Below are 19,718 nucleotides of genomic sequence, written 5' to 3'. Positions count from 1 at the left end.
AATGTTATAGGGAGATTTGGCATAAGCCTTTCCAATTAGAAAAGGAGGAAGAGCATGCAAAGAGGGTGGTGACAGGTACAAGAACCAGGTCCCAGTGGCTCTGGACAGAAATCGCCCTCCACCCCACAGGACCCTAGGACAGCCTCTCGGGGTACAGCAAGGGCAGGAGACTCTCCTCACAGAGCTTTTGCCAAGATGGGAAGAAGGAGTCAATAGTTGTAGCCAAAATAATATTTCACTGCTTGTCGAAAAACAGGCAAGAAAAACTACACTGTCACCTCTTCTGGGAAAAGCAAAAATAAAGTTGTATTTCAACCTTAATTTTCCACCTTGTGGGCAAAAATAAAAGGAAAATTACTTTTGGGCAGTACTGCACATATTATAAAATAATGAGCCATCCTAGGCAGTTGAGCAAAAAGCAGAACCACCGATGTTCTTCTCTCTAGAAAAGAATAATGCAGCAATTTCCTTTATTGTAAACCTTAAAAAGAAATGCTACCTCCAAAAGGAGATACAATGAGAGACAGCATCCAGGGCCATCGAAGAATGCCCCACTTACCTCTATGGAAGAGACAGCATAACGCTGCCTCTTCAGTAAGTTGGCAATGGAAGTTTAGCACTTGGGATGCGGATCTGATTCACACATGGCTCCCATGCTACCTCATGGCCCTCTCTATTTGAAGTCATTCCACATCAGGTTTCTTCTTTCCTTCTCTTTCTATTGCTTCCTTCTTTCCCTCTCCTCTCGCCTTCTTTTTATGTTTTAAATGTTGATACACTGACCAACTCAACAAATTTTTCTGTGAAGCCAGTTAAGAGGATCCTAAATGCTACCAGCTTTAAGACTGGCTGCTAATTGCAGAGGTGGCCCCTCTGTGTCTGTGTTGGCAGAATTCTAAGGTGGCCAACAAGATTCCTGTCCCCTGGTATATATACGTGTATAAGCCCCTTCCCTTGAGTGTGAGAGGAACCTGTAAATATATGATATATCACTTCCATAATCGTTATAAGACAGAGGGATTAACAGGTGCGGTTAAGAGCTCTAATTAGTTGACTTTGAGTTAATCAAAAGAGAGATGTGCCTGGGTGAGCCTGACCTATTCAGAAGAGCTCATTCACGGGATCCGAGAGATTTGAAGTGTGAGAGATTTCTCCTGCTGGTCTTGAAGAAGCAAGCAACTGTGTTGTGAACTGCTTGTAGAGGTGGCCATGGGGCAAGGATCTGAGGGTAGCCAGAATGTCCCGACCAAGAGCCAGCAAGAAGCTGGACTTCAACAATTGCAAGGAACTCAATTCTGCCAATGACCAGTGAGAATGGAAGAAGAACCTAAGCCTCGGATGGGATTGAGCCCTTGCTGACCCCTTGAATTTGACCTGATGTTACCCTCAGCAGAACACCCAGCTAACCCATACCCAGCTTTCTGATCCATGGAACTGCAAGATAATAAATACTAACATATGTTGCTTTAAGCCACTACTTGTGTAGCAATAGAAAACTAATAAATAATAATCATAATCATAATCAATCTATCCTTGAGCTTTAAAGTTCAGTGACAATAAGCTTAATCTGAGGTTTCGAGGTACAGTAATATTTATTAGGTAATGTGGGAGAAGAAGCTAGTGAGCTCCCTCATAAGTGTCTCTTGTTTTAATTGAGGGCATGAGACGGTTATTCCTGATGTTCACCAAGTGTGAACATCTCTCCCTCACTCTGGACCCATGGCAGCTCTGCACTGTCTATCCCCCTGGTGCAGTCCTTGTTGAATGGGCCATGTGCATCATGTTGGTAATGCTTATCACTTCTGCGCCAGGGCACTTGATCGATACAAGATTCCCTAGAGCTCTCTTTCCCTCTGCTCTAGTGCCCAGCAATGCTCCTGGTAGCCTGGGTCCTAGAATGAGGTTATGTGGGACAGAGCCTATCCTGCTGACTCACAATCTCACTGTAAAGTGTAAAATAAATCTTGTTATTTGAAGACAGTACAACTGTACAGTTGTTTGTTACAACAGCAAAGCTTAGCCTGTGCTGACTTAAATAAGGAGTTACTGAACTACATGGCCAAAGGAACAACCAGAGGCACAGACATGAGAGGATAAGGAGATAGGAGGACATATAGCCTCTCACATGTTTTTATATACCTCAATTATTTCTACTCCTCATTGTAAAAAAGGAAACAAATAAGTGAAATAATAAAAGCCGAAGCGAGTACAAGCAGAAGAGAGAAAAACATGAGAATGTCAACTATCCCTCATCTATGTTGAAAAGCATGAGGATCCCAGGATCCACTAATGTCCGAGAAGGCAGAACCAGTCAAGTGGCTGGCTCTTTACTCTCTGGGGAGAAAAGTGGGGGAAGCTCTTCTCGTACAACTCTCCTTAGGACAAACGTCATCATCAGTCTTTGGAATTTCCATGTTCCCTTCATTTCGAGAGCACAGAGGGCAGAGTTTGCACATCCTGTTAAGCGAGACTGCCACAGGTAATTTAGAAGGAGTGTATCTATTCAGCAGAAACAAACAACACAAACAAAAGGTCTGATTTTTTTTAAAAAGTGCCATCATAGGAGAAACAAAGAGATGAGCATTAAAACCCTGCTTTTAAAAGGGAGAGAAACAGCCTCAATAGGACACCATAGTCAAAAGCAAGATGTATATTAAATGATCAGTTTTAAGGTCCTTTTGAAAACAGCTCAGATGGTTTCTGTCGCAAACTCTAAACTTAGATCTTAAAGAAAGAGGTTCTGGTAACATGTTCTTTGGGGAATTAACAGAAATTCCATTCTAAAAGATTGGGATTTTGAAGATAAAAATACCACAGGCTCTGTGAATAGTGGAATACTTAAAGCAGACATGTATAAATTGAACAAACCTTACATATCTTTTCAAAGTGTGATTCTATTCAGACCCCATCAATAATGTATAGCCAAGGAAATGGGCTGAGTAGGGAAACAGATCTTGCGACCCCAGCACCCAGTGACTCTTGACCGATTATTACAGAAGCGACTAGATTATACTTCTCAGAGAGTTAAATTTGATCAAAAAGCTACAGCACCAAGAACTAGAGCTGGACACTATTTCTTGTGGAACATTTTTCAATTTGAATATATTAGCTGTGTCTATATAGTAAGAGGAAATGAAATACCAATGCAATGACTTGGTAATTTAGGCCATAAACTTATATTTACAGTGAAAACATAAAGTAATTGTGACAAAATAGGTTGTTAAATTGATTCACCTACGGTAATTGCTTCAATTCCCTTGCTCCACCTTTTTTTTTTTTTTTTTAAATTTTTTATAGATGTGTATAGCCTTTGGGAGAGAGAAGGATATCATGGGTGCCTGAATACTGGACATATGTGCTAAGGGACACACTCCTAGTGATAGTCCAAAAGCTATTCTAGGTGCAAAATACTTGCTTGCTAGTCATATGCTCTTCTCACTCCAATACTAAGTGATATTACCAGCATATGGCTTCCATAGGCAAGCTGGTTGCTATTTTTTCAGGTTCTATCTATATTTCCCTGGACCTGTGCAATGAAGTCATCTGGGTGATGGGAACAAAATACACATTCTTTAGAGGAATGTCATTCTGCTGTCACAACACAGAGAGTTAACAATTTAGGATATGTTCGAATGTAAATAAATGGAGCAGATTTAGCAAATGAATGATCTTATTACCAAAAAGATACTAAAACAGGCAACTGATGGCCTTTCGTGGTCCCCCCAAAATTGTAAAAAGGTGGCACAAGAGGTAGTTTGAGTCTTTTTAAAGACTCACGTCCTTTCTAGAACCAGTTATCACTCTTGGTTTCTCAGCTTTTCTTCTAAATAGCAATGCTGACGCTTTATTAGTTAATCAATAAGACATGATACAGAGTATGGTTATCATAAAATAATCATACCCTAGAGCATTTTGAGGCCCGAGCCACTTGCCTCTAATCTGATTGGGTTGAGATTACCTTTGGATAACCACACTCTTGGGAACTGTCTCATTTCTATTATGAGTACATTTTATAATAGGGAAAAATGTACATTTCTGCAGGGGGAAAATGAAGTTGGAAGCCAATACCTAGCAATCATTTCAGCTGAGCTGAGAAACATTCCTCTTTTTGAACAAAGTCAAACTATGCTTTGTCTATTCAAGCAATGTCAGAGAAAAGAGGCAGCTCACATGTGGTGTGGGTAATGCAATACAATGGAAACTGTATTTTACTTTGGCATTGCAAGCTTCAAATTATATGCAAACATTCAAAAAGGGCATTTGAAACTTGGCATGCGTGTTTATAAATGGCACATTTTGAATATGGAGTGGGTTTAGGTGTCTAGGTTACAATAACAGATGATCTCCAATGTAAAAATGGAACAAAGCCTTTCTTTAGCTTCCTGCAGAGAAAGATGTTCATTTCTGCTTCAATTATAATCCCAGGCACACTGGAGATTCCGTTAAGAGCAATTTCCCTCTATTTTTCCTTATCCTGACCAGACAAATTTTTAATCAAATTATATATATATTGGAAAGTTAAAGACAGAAAAGCCCAGTGAGCCATGAAATACCCTTTACAACAATGTGCATAGCATTTACCCCATTGGTTTAAAATGATGGAAAAATCTATTTAAAATGGTAGATGAACACACTGCGGGCTGCAGAGATGATTATAAACTCTTAGAGCTGTACATTTTAATCCTATTTTTCTATGCACAGTATTTATAGCCAGGAATTTTTAACATGGGATAAATGATAAGGAAAAAAATAGATGGTGAAAATACTTATGCAAATTGCTTTGTGATAGAAGTGAATATTTATCATTAATAATGAAAGATATGAGAAAGTTGAACAATATTATTGCCATATGGATAGAATCAGATGATACTCGTGTTAGTCTTTGTTGGCTGAATAGGTCTCATAATAAAACAAAAGTATTTCAGATTGATCTTTTGAATGAAAGGAGAGAAGGTGGGACATAATCGTGGGACACCATAAAGAGAAATAGTCTCATTTATGGATTTGTTACATTAGAATTAAGTTCAGCTTCTATATGGCAACCCCGCATTTGATTAATGATACCCCTTTTCAATGCCGGTTATTTCAAGAGCCTCAGAATATCTGTCTTGGGTCCAAAAATTGCTTAATCCTTCCTACTTATTTCATTTCCTCAGAATTCTACTTGATTTCAGCAAAACAGCTAGGGCAGCTGGGCTCCTGGCTTGAAAGAAATGAGGCCTGGCCAAAAAGAAACTAAGCAAAGATTTCTACTCATCATTAAAAATTCAACTCACAGAAGTTGATGGAAGAGTCCATTTTTAATTATTCAGAGAGCAGAAAGGCTCCCGACCTCAGATCTCCCCAAGTTGGTAGATTACTCGTGTTTTCTGCTAGAAGTCGCATTTTGTTTTGTCCAGAAGAGTCCCAAAATAGCTTAAATGCCAAGTGTGGTGCTACCTCACACATCCCAGAAGGAAAGCTAACTGATGGCCGTGTAAGCAGTTAGGCTGAGAAAGACCTGGGAAAGCGCGTTCTCACCCGGAAGCAGTGACTCAGGGCCCGGCCCTGCCCGTGAATGATGAGGGAGTTCTCCCGGACCTGGACCCAACACTCCTCTCAACACCCCCTGCCCCATTAATTCCCTACAGCCTCCACTCTGACATGAGCACTTCACCACAACAGTTTTCTCTAAGGTCATCGCATAGTCAAGGGAATGGATTTACCAACATTTTCCTTGAGGTTTGCTACACCAACTCTATTTATTAATCACCCAGCTCTTAAAATTCCTTCCTGCTTATGTGACAGTTCATCATTAGTTCCTCTCCCACATTCCACTGATGTCTCTCTACATTGCTAGATACTTTTTCTTCCCTAAGTAGTAAATATCTTCCCAAAACAAGAGCGTCTTTGGTGTTTTGCTCTCCTCTCTCATAGCATCAAACTATGTCAAACTTCCAAGTCCAACTTTGACTTTTCATATACCATTAGTTTCTTGTCTCCCACTCATGCTCAAACCTGACAAGGACTGAGCTGTGGACTGCAGATTCTAAGGTGGCTCCCTGTGATTCTTGCCCGTGGTATCCATACCTTTGTGCCATCCTCTCCCCTTCAGTGTGGGTAGAACCCATGACTTGCTTCTAGCCAACAGAATATGGCAAAGGTGAAGGAATTCAGCAGATGTTAATAAGGTCCCTAATTGGATGACTGAGTTAATCAAAAAGGGAAAAATATCCTAGTTGGGCCTGACCTAATCAGGTGAGAGCTTTAAAAGAAGGTACAGGCCTTATCTGAAAGAAAATCTAAGCAAGAAAAGACACTCTTCTGTTGACCTTCAAGAAGCAAACGGTCCTACTGTGAATTCCTTAGGGAGATGGGAGCCAAGGGACTCAGTCCTGTAATTACAAAGAACTCAATTCTATCACCAATCTGAATGGATTGGGAAGAGGACTCAAGCCCTGGATGAGGATGTCAGCCCCTCTGACACCTTGGCCGTAGTCTGTGGGAGCCTGACCAGAGGATGCAGCTCAGCTGTGCCCAGGTGCCTGACCCACAGAAATTGTTTTAATCCAACAGGTTGTAGCTATTTTTTTTTTTTTGGCAGCAATAAAAAGCTAATATTCTAATCCTCCCAACTTCCTTACTATTGTCCTCTCAGATTCAAACCTGTAAGGCTACCTGTGACTTCTTCCCTTTATAGACACCAAGATTTGTCTTTTTTTTCTTGACCACTATCAATTGAATTAAACTTCATTTTATTCAAACCCTTCATTTATTCAGTAAATATTTGCTGGACACTGTGTCCAGCTCTAGGCATGCAGTGATGATTGAAAGAGGCATGGTTCCTGCTTTATGCAAATCAGAGTGGATAAAATGAACACTGGAACCTAACTGCAAGATACCTTGGGAGAGTTCTGCAAGGGATTCTAATCTAGTCCAGTTCGCGGGGGAGGCAGGGAAGGCCTTACTACCCCAAGCCTGAATTACTGCACCAGCCTTCTAGTGTCTCGCTCTGATTCTCATTCCTCCAGGCAGTACACACGGGGTTACTGGGGTTCATCTTTCTCAAACATATGTTAAACCTACTGTCCTGTGTGAGGACTTTCAATGGCTCCCTATTACTTCATAAATATAATAAACAAAATAGTAATAGGGGTGTAACAAAGGTCAATTGTCCCTTATTTAACCAAGGCCCAGAGAGGTTTAAAGGCTTGACTGAAGCCACAGAAATGGTGGAAACAGGGCTGAATTCCCTGTAAGCTAACTGAATCAAATTTTCTTTTTGCACTATTCGTACTTATTGGATATTATTAAAAAGTAACTAATCATGAGTATGAAGCTTACAAATATTATAGATTAATTAGGTAGAGCCCCCAGAGGAAAAGCACTTAATCCACGTTTGGCTCTTATCTCAGGAACATTTTGGTTAGTCTACATGCTTAAAGACCTAAGATCAATATTTGGTTAATACAGCTGATGCCATAGCCTAATACAGTGAGGGTCACATTTACATTTCTGCCTAAATGACGATAACTCTGAGAACACCAGCTGCCAAGGAGGAACACAGCATCAGTGTTGATGTTCCTGGTGCCCCACCCAGTTCCCTTTTACGCTGGGCTCTGCTACTCTGGTTTGGGTTTTAACAAGACACAGCTTCCTTTTCTCCAAAGAACTATCCTCAGGAGCCTCTTCATTGGGAAGACTGTTGCAACCCCCCACACTTTGGCTAAATTTTGGCCAATGACTGGATGATAAACAGACTCTAAAAACCAGTCCCCTTGCTTCAAGGTGGGACCAATTGTGAGGCGCTATCCACCCTCCAGAGCTTCGTGTGGGGTCTGAGTGAAGCCCACCTCTGGCTGAGAACTCATTCTTGCGTAGCTGTCTTCCGTGGCCCGATCTGCCTTCCCTCACACCCTTCTCCAGAGAATAGTCCTCAAATCAATCACTCGAATAAAAATTCCCACCTCAGGCTCTGCCTTTACGGAACTTGTTCCCAAACAAGAAATTTAACATATTTCTTATTTGTTTCTGTGAGCCTTCAAAAGGAGCCTCGTCTGTGTCTGCTAGCCACTCTGTCGTGGAGTCTCATGTGGTGTCCTCCGCTGCTTCCTCTCCCAGTCAGCAGTCCTCACCACGGCCAGGACACTGGCTGAATGAACCCCACTGCGGAAGGCTCTCACTCCGAGAGTCCACAATGCCTCTGCCAAGGATGCTACTTTTAGCCGTTCCTCAAACTGCTAGTCCTCAAGATACCACAGCTGCCCTGACTTTCCTGCAAGTTGGTAGAATGGCCTCCCCCTTCACTTTCTGTATGTTGGGACACCCAGGCCCCACAGCAGGTGTGCTTGTGCTCAAAGATTCAGGAGGCCTGGTTTCTGGCCTTTATTTTTCTAATTCTGAGAGACTAAGCTCATTTCTAAGGGCAGGTGGCAAAGCTGATTGGTAAGGCTGATGTCATCCCTTTAACATCTTGTAACCTATGCCCCTAGCCAAACATATCCCTACTGTTCTGACTGAAAAGCAAGGCCCTGTGGTGTGCATGGGTGTGCAGGGAGGGAGTGTTGTTTACACTAGCATCTCGGGCACATGGTTCAAACACCTTACTAAAACTCTGGCTTACATTTTAAGCCTGTAACAAGGAAACCCTCTTCCTGAAACTATTCTGGATAGAGAACTTATGTTAAGAAGACTAGATACACACTGTTTTAAGAAATTCTTCTTTCAATGAAATCTTTCCATTTGCGACAACATAGATAGACCTAGAGGGTAGCAGGCTAAGTGAAGTGAGACACTGAACGACAAATACCGTATGATTTCACTTATATGTGGAATCTAAAGAACAAAATAAATGAACAAACAAAACAGAAACAAATTCAGATACAGAAAATAAACTGATGGTTGCCAGATGGGAGTGGGTTGGGGTATTGGGTGAAAAAGGTGAAGGGATTAAGAAGTACAAATTTGCAGTTACAAAACAGTCATGGGGATGTAAAATTCAGCATGGGGAATACAGTTAATAATATTGTAATAACTATGTATTGTGTGAGGTGAGTACTAGACTTATTGGGGGAGATCACTTTGTAAGTTATATAAATGTCTAACCATTATGCTTTACACCTGAAACTAACATATAATAATATTGAACATAAAAAAATTTTTTGTTATCAGGGAAGAAAGTGGAGATGAAGATACTTTTCAAAATTAAAAAAAGAACTTCTTAACACACACATGCTTAAATACACATAGAAGAAAATTTCAAAGTATAATTCTTCTAGCTGTTACAAAGTTTGTTTAGTTTTAAATAAGGAAATACTAGAATGAAATTCAAAGTGTTTTCCATTTCTCTTTCTTAGAGGTTTAATGTTTATAATGTTATTTTCTCTAATATTTTATTATAAACATTTTCAAGCATACAGTAAATTTGAATGAATTTTATAGGAAACATCTCTATACCTATAATGTATATTTTACAATTAATTTTTTCTATATTTATTCATCATTTATCTATACATCCATCTTCAACCTATGTTAGCATTTAAATTATTTTTAAAATACATCTTATCCTTTGATTTAGAACAAAAAGTCTAAGTAAACTCTACCACATATTATCTACTCAACAGCAAAAATATTAGAAGCATAATCTGTTACGGTCTCAAGAAGCTGTATTTGACAGAGTGGCCTGGGAAAAGAATCTTAAATTATCTTACAAAAATACAAGTTCTGGGCAAATATTGCTTTAAAGCCATGGGTAACTCACTCATGAAATAAATTGCATGGAAAGTGGAGCAGAATGCCAAGTAAAGGTTTAAGTAATAATTCTCTAAAGTCCTGGCTTGCTCAGTCATCAATGTGGGATGCTATTTTTATATAATCAGTAGGTAAGTGTGCCTATTCATTTACACTCATGTATGAAGTCAGAAACTTAACTTCGCTTACAATATTAATGCACTAAATGAAAGGATATATTTTAGCACATGATTTACAAAGATCTGAATCACTTCTCTAACATTTTATGATCTAATCATCAGAAAAGTGTTAAATTAGGAGCAATACACTCCATTTTGTGATGTCATTTTTGATAGGGCTCCAAGAAAAGAGACACAGCAGCCTGGTTTAGCAGGAAGCACCAAGCATTTTAATTCACTCTTGTAAAAGTAAAGTTTGAACATGTTGGTACGACCAAAGTAGTTTTATCACTTAGAATAAAATAACCAGACAGTTGATTTCCAGTCAAGATGGAGGTGTAGACAGACACGCTTTGCCTCCTCATTCAACCACAAGAATCACAACTAACCTCAAAACAAAAAACACCTGGAACTGCCAGAAAACCAAACTGTATGGATGTCCGACACCAAGGATTTAAAGAAGCCAAATTCATCCAGATGAGTAGGAGGGGTGAAGATGGGGAGTCAGGGTGGAGAGGACACAGGTGGTGGAGGCAACAGCGGCAGAACGGGTGGTCCCACAGTCATGTGTGGTGGATAAAAATCAGTAGGGATACATTGGGAGCTAGCGATCCCAGCCCCAGGCCAGATCACACAACCCAGGATGCCAGCACCAGGGAGATTAAGGCTCATAACGTCTGGCTGTAAAAACCTGTGGTGGTTGGGGCAGCGGAAAAAACTGCTGGTTTCTCAGGAGAGACTGTTTAAAGGGCCCACACAGGCTTAGAAAGTATGCAAACCTGCCCACTCTGGGAATCATCACCATGGCAACAGCTAGAAGGGCGCCAGTGGCATGCGGGAAGTGGGTGAAGTGACTGGAAATGTGGCGAGTGCCAGGCAAGCCTCCAGGAGCCAGGCAGTGGCACTGTCCTCTCTCCAACACCTCCCAACACACAGAACCACAAAGCGGTGAAACGGGTTGCCCCTAATTGGCAAATACCTGAGGTTCCGCCCCATACAACTTAACAGGTGCACTAAGACAGGGAGTCAAAGCAGCTGTACCTAATACACAGAAACACACACAGGGAGGCTACTGAATTGAGGAGACAAAGAAAAATAGCCCAAATGAAAGACCAGAATAAAAGCACAGGAAAAGAACTAAGTGAAACAGAGATAACCAAAGTATCAGATGCAGAGTTCAAAACACTGGTGATCAGGATGCTCAGAGAACTCAGTGAGTACAGCAAAAACATAAGGGAAGAAATGAAGGCTACACTGAGTGAAATAAAGAAAAACTCACAAGGAACCAACAGTGAAGGGGAGGAAGCTGAGATTCAAGTCAATGATTTTGGATATAAGGAACAAATAAATATTCAACCAGAACAGAATGAAGAAACAAGAATTAAAAAAAAAAGAAAACAAAACCAAGAAGAGTATAAGAAGACTCTGGAACATCTCCGAAAGGGCCAACATCTGAATCATAGGAGTGCCAGAAGAAGAGGAGGAACAAGAAACTGAAAATTTATTTGAAAAAAGTATGAAAGAGAACTTCCTTAATTTGGTGAAGGAAATAGACATATAAGTCCAGAAAGTAGAGAGAGTCCCAAACAAGTTGGACCCAGAGAGAACCACACTAAGACATACCATAATTAAAATGCCAAAGGTTAAAGATAAAGACAGAATCTTAAAAACAGCAAGAGAAAAGCAGAGTGTTACCTACAAAGGAGTTCCCATAAGACTATCAGCTGATTTCTCGAAAGATACTTTGCAAGCAAGAAGGGACTGGCAAGAAGTATTAAAAGTGATGAAAAGCAAGGACCTACAACCCTGATTACTTTATCCAGCAAAGCTACCATTTAGAATGGAAAGGCAGATAAAGAACTTCCCAGACAAGGTAAAGCTAAAGGAGTTCATCATCACTAAGCCCTTATTATATGAAATGTTAAAAAGACTCATTTAAGAAAGAAGATCAAAACTATAAACATTAAAATTACAACAAATTTACAACTATCAACTCAATCTAAAAAACAAAAATAAAAACAAACTAAGCAAGCAGCTAGAACAGGAACAGAATCGTAGATATGGAGATCATTTGGAGGGTTATCAGTAGGGAGGGGGAAGAGGGAGAATGGAGGAAAAGTTACAGGGATTAGGAAGCATAATGGGAAGGTACAAAATAGACAGCAGGAGGTTAAGAACAGTATAGGAAATGGAGAAGCCGGAGAACTTATATGCATGACCCATGGACATGAACTAAGGGGGTAGGGATTGCTGCAGGGAAGGGGGGTACCAGGCAGAGGGGGGCAGATATGGAAAAATTGGGATAACTGCAACAGCATAATCAATAAAATATATTTTACAAAATAACCAGACAGTTGATTTAGAGAGAGAGTAGGCTAATTTATTGCCTAAAATTACTAGTTCCTTGAGAATGCTATAGGGGGATGGAATGGTGGTGAAAACTAAACCCTCCATAAAAACAGAGCAAGCAGAGAGCAAAACCCTGAATCTGTGGACTATGTTTACACCCAAACTTGGTAACAGGGTGTCTCTATGGATCCCAAAGTGTAAGTGGGTGGGAACAAACCAACAACAACCTTAAAATCTGCTCTGGGAAACAGAGAAGCTAGAGGGTATCTGCCAGATGGGAAAAGATCTCAGAACTGCCTCCCGATTTTACCGAAAGCCTGGCAGGCCAATTAGAAGACAGCAGTTGAAACTGGCAGGATTTTACCTAAAAAACCTACTCAGCACCTCTGCATGTACTGGGACTGGGAAGGTAACACTTGTGGGGCCCCACCCCTGAGCTGTAGGAGATGAGATCCGATGGACTGCTGTTTCCCCCATAATTTCCCCAGCAGACAGTTCTGAAGCCTATTTTAAAAGACTCTCCAGGGTCTTGTAACTCAGGGTCTTGGGAATCAAGCAGCAGTTCCTCCAGGTGCCTACAGCTGTGGCCAACTCCGTATCACAACCTTGTGCTGGCTTTCTCTCCTTCTCTGTGATCTCTCACTTTAGCTCCCTGGAATCTTTCCCCAAATAAACCACCTGCATACAAGTCTTTGTCTCAGACTGCTTTTGGGAGCATCAGTATTTCAAGAAGGAAAAAGGATTCAATTGTGTTGAATGCTGCCAAAAGGTTAGGGGTCCACAGGTTTGTGGCAGATGGAATTCCTGGGGACCCTGACAAGAGTAGTTTCAGTGGAGTGATGGGGCAGAAGATCGATATGGGAGGCTGGAGAGAACAGGAGTTGTGGAAACGGGGACAGTGAACTGCAGGTGCTCTCTCAAGGGGCCAAATCCTGTGGACCCTTGACCTCTCAGCAGCATTCAACACAATTGAGTACTCTCTTCTTTTTGCCAGTGACCAGAGAGAACAGAAAATGGGCCAGTAGCTAGAGTGGTATAGGGTCAAGGAAAGGCTTTTTAAAAATACGGAGGCAGGAGCCCATGGGGATGATGAGAATGTCCAGCAGGAAGGGAAAATCTCATGCAAGAGAGAGGGGAAAATTGAGAATGTCCAGCAGGAAGGGAAAATCTCATGCAAGAGAGAGGGGAAAATTGAGAATGAGAGGGCATAGGATCTTGAGGTCAAGTCAGGGTTGGCCTTTCATTCCTCGAAGCAGAAGGCAGGCAGAGTGCAGACAGGTCCAGAGATGGGCAGGCTGGATGTTTTAGATGGGGGTGGGAATAATGGAATTCATGTCTGGTTGTTTCTATTTTCTCAGTGAATTATATTGCCAGGTCAAAAGCTGAGGAGAGCAGTAGGGGATATAGCAAGTTTGATAAAAGAAGAGTGAAATAATTTTGGAAACTAAGAACACAAACATATCAGCCAAGTGACTGCTGAGTTGTACTGAGTGTCCATTTGTTTATTTCACTGGAAAGATTGCTAATACATTTTGATTCCATTTTGGAGGCACATGGCTTTTTAAGGCCTAGGGTTATATCCACCTATTGTCTATTTCTAAGTGCTATTTGTTACCAACATGATGGAGCTGGAAAGAAGATTACAAGGAAGAACAAGATAGGGGTGTAGCCTCTCAGCCCAAAAGCAAGGAGGCAGTGAAGGCCAGAGGCAGTGAGGACTGCAGGTAGCAAAGGCCAGCGGCAGGCCGACTGCTCAAAAGAGAGCATGGGCCAAGGAGGGACATTTAATTCGGGTCACACAACTGGCTCAATGTTGTCAATGTCCATCAGAAAACTCCTATGACAAATGAACGGATGATTTTTTAGAAACAGTATACTTTAGAATACATATTTACATATTTTCCTTTGAACGATGCATTAAACAGAATGATACTATTTCCCTTATTTTCCCCTTAAAAAATAAAAGTTGTACGAATTTATTACAGAGGTGGAGGTGAGACTGATTAAATAGCTGTAGGCTTCCAAAACCATGAGCCTAAACAGAGAAGTTAATAAGTACCGTGCTGAGCAGTGACATCATTGTTTCCCTAGTTACCCAATGTGGAGGCAGAGATGAATAAGCTAGATGTAAATGCAATATCTAATAGGGTGGGAGTGTCAGAACTTTTTACGGCCATGAGGTCGGTAAGCCTTGTAACTCAAAATGTGGTCACTCAAAACATGTAACCAAAAAATGTCATGGGGCCTTTCAACTCATTGCTTATGGCATCGGCAAAGTATGTGCTGTATTCACTTGGCGGATGCTAAATATAGCTGGCTATACCTAAAATCCCGAATTAGGGCTTTGTGGATATGTCAACACAAAAACATACTCATATTTTGTATTTTACACAGAGTTAGCAGATAACGAGTGTCTAGTAAATATCACAAGATTTGAAAGTATACGTGTGCTTATTTACACAATACACATGGTTCATTCCTTTTAGTAAAATGGCACCTACTTTTCAGACTGTACTCTGAAAAGCTGAACTAATCTTTTTCCTACCTTGATATAAAACTCAAGTTCACTTTTCCTTTGTGCTTATCATAATATGTAAATCAAATAGTCCTTTTTTCTTTTTAAATTTATTTTTAATTTTTAATTGTATTTTTTCCATTACCATTTATCCCCCTTATACCCTCTTCCCCCTGCAATCACCACACTGCTGTCCAGGAGTCCTTTTTCTTTTCGGCTCGATCCCTTTACCCCTTAACGCGTCCCGCCCCCAGAGCGGTCAGCCTGCTTTCTATGAATCTGTCTCTATTTTGCTTGTTATTTCAGTTTGTTCATCAGATTCTGTATATGAGTGAAATCATATGGTATTTGTCTTTTTCTGGCTGGTTTGTTTCACTTAGCATAAAGTTCTCCAGGTCCATTCATGCTGCTGTGAAGGATAAAATTTTCTTCTTTTTTTATGGCCGAATGGTATTCCATTGTGTATATATACCATAAATGTTTTATCCATTCATTTACCGATGGACACTTAGGCTGCTTCCAGATCTTAGCAAAAACAAATAACGTTGCAATGAACATAGGGGTGACTATATTCTTTTGAATTAGTGTTTTGGGTTTCTCCGGGTAAATTCCCAGAAGTGGGATCACTAGGCCATAGTGATCAAAAGAGCATAGTACCGGCATAAAAACAGATGCACCGATCAATGAAACAGAATAGAGAGCCCAGAAATAAACTCATGCCTTTATAGTCCATTAATATTTGACAGAGGAAGCAAGCCCATACAATGGGCTAAAGATAGTTTATTCAACAAATGGTGTTGGGAAAATTGGACAGATGTGTACAGAAAAATGAAACTAGACCACTTTCTTACACCACACACAAGAATAAATTCAAAATGGATTAAAGGCTTAAATGTTAGACCTGAAACCATAAAAATTCTTGAAGAAAACATAGGCAGTAAAATCTCAGACATTACTCATAACAATATATATTTTTTTTTGATGTATCTCCTCAGGCACCGAAAACAAAGGAAAAAATAAACAAATGGGTCTACGTAAAACTAAAAAGTTTTTGCATGGCAAAGGAAACCATCAACAAAATAAAAAGACAACCCACTGAATGGGAGAACATATTCACAGGCACATATGATCAGAGGTTAATATCTAAAATTTATGAATAACTTATAAAACTCAACACCAAAAAACCAAAAAATCCAATTTAAAAATGGACAAAGGACCTAAATAGACACTTCTCCAAAGGGGACATACAGAGGGCCAATAGACATATGAAATGACACCAACTTCACTAATCATCAGAAAAGTGCAAATTAAAACCGCAATGAGATTATCACCTCACACCTGTCAGAATGGCCATCATCAATAAAATAATAAACAACAAGGGCTGGTGAGGATGTGGAGAAAAGGAACCCTCCTGCACTGTTGGTGGGAATGCAGACCGGTGAAGCCATTGTGGGAGACAGTATGGAGTTTCCTAAAAAAAAAAGAAAAAAAAGAAAAAAGAAAAGGAATTGCCTTATAATCAAATAGTCCTTTTTTTAAGGTGACTGTCTTTGACAATCATCTTAATTGCTTTTTGGAGTAACTCTAATTAGTAAGTTAGAATGATTACTTCCATTTTAGCATTGGCAAAACCAAAATATATAATGATTAAAAGTTTTGTGCAAACTCAGCTTTTACTGTTGTTGTAAATACTTCTTGTTTCAGTGGCCAAAGAAGCCAGCTTCTAAATGGTGCCTCATCCTCATATCTAGGATCAGTGCCAAGCCTGATATACAGTGACTGGAAGATAAAATACAGTCTGTGGCTAACAGACGCACTGCCAAAAATTCAGCCTAGGTAACTACTAAACATGCCTAAACAAAAGTATAATTTCCATCAGAAGTAAAGAACAGGATTTTTTGTTTTTTGCAGTTTTGCAGAAATTCTCATTTTTCACAGTGTTTAATAATGTCACATCATTTGAAGAATAATTTTTCTATCTTTTTATCAGATAATAAGTTTTCAATTATTCTTAGGGACCTTTTTTCCCTAATCAGAACAATATCTTGGTTTTTATTTTTTAAAGCTCATCATTCCCAAATAAAAGTTTAACCTCTTTTCAGAATGTTAGGGCTGAGCACTAGGCCAACAAGGTAAGAAGAATCCGTGCAGAGGAATACACATGAGAACAGGCACAGTGTGCCTCTGCCACGTGGGAAATGGCAAAGAAATTGGCTGAAAATCAATTGGCTGAAATAGTAGATCAACTGACAGGATAAGTTTCAGGCAAAGTATCTTCAGGCACATTTCCATTTCTTTCTCTTATGTGTTTCTTTTAATGTCAGTCCTGATAACTCCTTTTCATTATTTTCAATCTTTATTTTTTATCAGTTGCAAATTTTAGAAACAGCTTAAAGAATCAAAGAGCTTAAAAAACTTTAACAAATACCAATTTCATTTCTCACTCCTAACGCCCTCACCACACCTCCAAGCAACCATTCTGAACTCCTGCAGCAGATTCTGTTTACCTCCTTAGTTCTATATATTATATGATTATTTGGCTTTTTCATTCTAGACATTATCTGTAAATTTCCCAATATAGAGGATGAGGATTCAATAACCTTTTCCTTCCTGCTCCTCGGCACAAATACCCGCTTTTCATCCCCAAGTATGGCCCCTTCACAGTTTCAGTCAGATTGCTACTTAGTAATGACATCGCTTAAACACTATCCCTTCTGTACCACATAATACACACGATTATATTTCCTTTTCTACATAAATTCTTTCTTTTTAAAAATTGAACCTGAGGTACACAGATATGGATTAATTATAACTCATGACAGATACTTATCATTGGTCTGTGCATACCCTTCTTTTATTTAGTTACTTAATTTGCTGTTTTAAATAATGTAATTGGCTCCCTTGAACTGACACCTGAAATGAAAGCTAGAGCCTAGAAAATAAACTACAGCTAACCATCTTCTCCCTACCCACAATCCTGCCACCTTTTACCTGATTTAACCATATACTGAATCTTGTGTTTGTCATTCCTTGACTTTCTTTTATTATGTAACTTCACTGCACCTAGATGTATTCCTACATATAACGATAAACAGAGGAAGAAGATAAAAAATATCTTTTGGGAGTTCACTTTAATGACAAACTGTGTAATTAGGACCAACCCTTTCACTAAGAACAGACTGAAATGCTAGAGAAAACAGTTTTAAAAATCTGCTTGAAATTATCAGAGATAAGCAAACAATAAAGAACTGTAAGGTCGTGATCACAGAGAAGAAACCCAAAGAGGTAAGCCAGGAATTTGGGCTGTATTCCCTTCAGTCATATGCTGATTTTGTAAGAGGTGAATGAATAACTCAGCAAAGTTTCTGATAGACTCATTGAGCCAAGAGGACAAAATTGGAGATCAGTGCTCACCAAGTAAAAGGGTGTCTAGAATGTCTCCTAGGTTTTAGATTGAGACAATTAAAAGTTAAATCCTAGGAGTAGAGAGTAACCTGGAACTAGATTAATTCTCAGAGAGACTAGATTAATTCCCAGCTAGAATTTCCTCAATATCCTATGGGATTAAAGTGATCCAATATTGCCAAGGCGTTTAGCTGTCTTCCGGAAACAAACACAAATTTTTACCGGAGTAAGAAGGCCTCATCTTAGACCTCAGAGTATCTATGTAAGCTTTCATATGAAATGATTGGCATTTAGTAAAAAATAACCAAGTATATTACAACATGATGAAAAACAATAGACAATAGAGGATGAAGATAATGAAGTTATCAAACACAGACTTTAAAATAATTATTCTTAATATGTTCAAAGAAATAAAAGACAAGATGGAGACTTTCATTAAAATTGTGGAAGCTGTAAGAAAGAATAGGAAAATCTAAAACTTAAAAACAGTAACTTATATTAAGAACCCAGTGAATAGCTCTGACAAACAGATTAAATACAGTTGAAAAGAGAGTCAGTGCATTGGAATATAGATTAGATAAAATGATAGATTAAAAATTAGATAAAATGAAAGATATTAGATAAAAAGACCAGATAAATGAAGCAAGACAGAGAAAAAGGAAAAAGGAATCTTGCTTTCTGCAAGAAATACAGAAAACACAGAAAGGGAGAAGGACAATTGGGCAGAAGTAATATTTGAAGAAATAATGATTTACATTTTTCTAAAAACAATAAAACACGCCAAACTGCATATTCAAGTCATATCATAAGTCACAAGCAGGATACACACACACACACACACACACACACACACACACACACGCGCGCGCGAGTTCTCTCTCTCTCTCTCTCTCTCTCAGACGCATCATAGTACAACTACAAAACACCAAGGACAAAGAGAAAGGAAAGCACAGAGAAGAATGACAGACTGTCTTCAAAGGAACATCCAGTAAAACAGAGGCAAGTGAAACTGAAAGATAATGAAACAATATTTTTGAAGTGCAAAAAGAAAATAAAATCCAACCTAGAATTCTAGTCCCAGAAAAAGTGATGCTCAAAAAGGAAGTAAAATAAATATATTTTTCAGACAAAAACTGAAATTAATTAAAGGATATTCATTGAGCAGAAGGATTATTTCAGGTAAATTCAGAAATGTAGAGAGAAACTAAGAGGAAAATACAGATAAATTTGTGGGTAAACCAAGTCAATGTCAACTATAGAAAACAACAGTAATAAAGGTATATGGGGTTAAAAATATAGAAAAAGATTAAAATACCTGACAATAATGGTAAATAATTGGAGAGAGTGCTACATGGAATTTAAGTGTTTTAAAGTCTTTGAATTATCTAGGAAGAGATAGAAGTACTAATTTATAGTACTTTTGAACTTTGTACATCAGGTATACAAGTTATAATCTCTAAATAACCACAACAAGAACAGTAAAAGAATATATGACTAATAAGTGGGTAGAAAGCAATAAGATTTTTGAAAAAATTTAAATTTTATATGAAGTACATCATGTT

The 19,718-nt window shown here is 39.1% G+C and overlaps 1 protein-coding gene across 2 annotated transcripts in view; it reads right to left on the bottom strand.

Annotated features, from left to right (window-relative positions):
- The window catches only part of NDUFAF2 (NADH:ubiquinone oxidoreductase complex assembly factor 2), a 250,622-nt gene that overhangs the window by 31,824 nt on the left and 199,080 nt on the right, over positions 1 to 19,718 (bottom strand). The window contains exon 5 of one of the 2 annotated variants that reach the window (XM_054578385.1): positions 15,688 to 16,222. The exons of the other annotated variant lie outside the window; for it this stretch is intronic. The gene's annotated coding sequence lies outside the window, so the exon portion shown is untranslated. Of the gene's footprint in view, positions 1 to 15,687; positions 16,223 to 19,718 lie in introns of those variants that run through there. 2 annotated transcript variants of the gene reach the window in all.

Source organism: Pteronotus mesoamericanus, unplaced genomic scaffold (genome assembly GCF_021234165.1).
Source record: "Pteronotus mesoamericanus isolate MK-2021 breed Mesoamerican mustached bat unplaced genomic scaffold, CSHL_Meso_final contig_50, whole genome shotgun sequence".
Lineage (NCBI taxonomy): Eukaryota > Metazoa > Chordata > Mammalia > Chiroptera > Mormoopidae > Pteronotus > Pteronotus mesoamericanus.
Note: the sequence above shows the minus strand (reverse complement) of the source record. Positions and strands in the feature narration are given on the sequence as shown.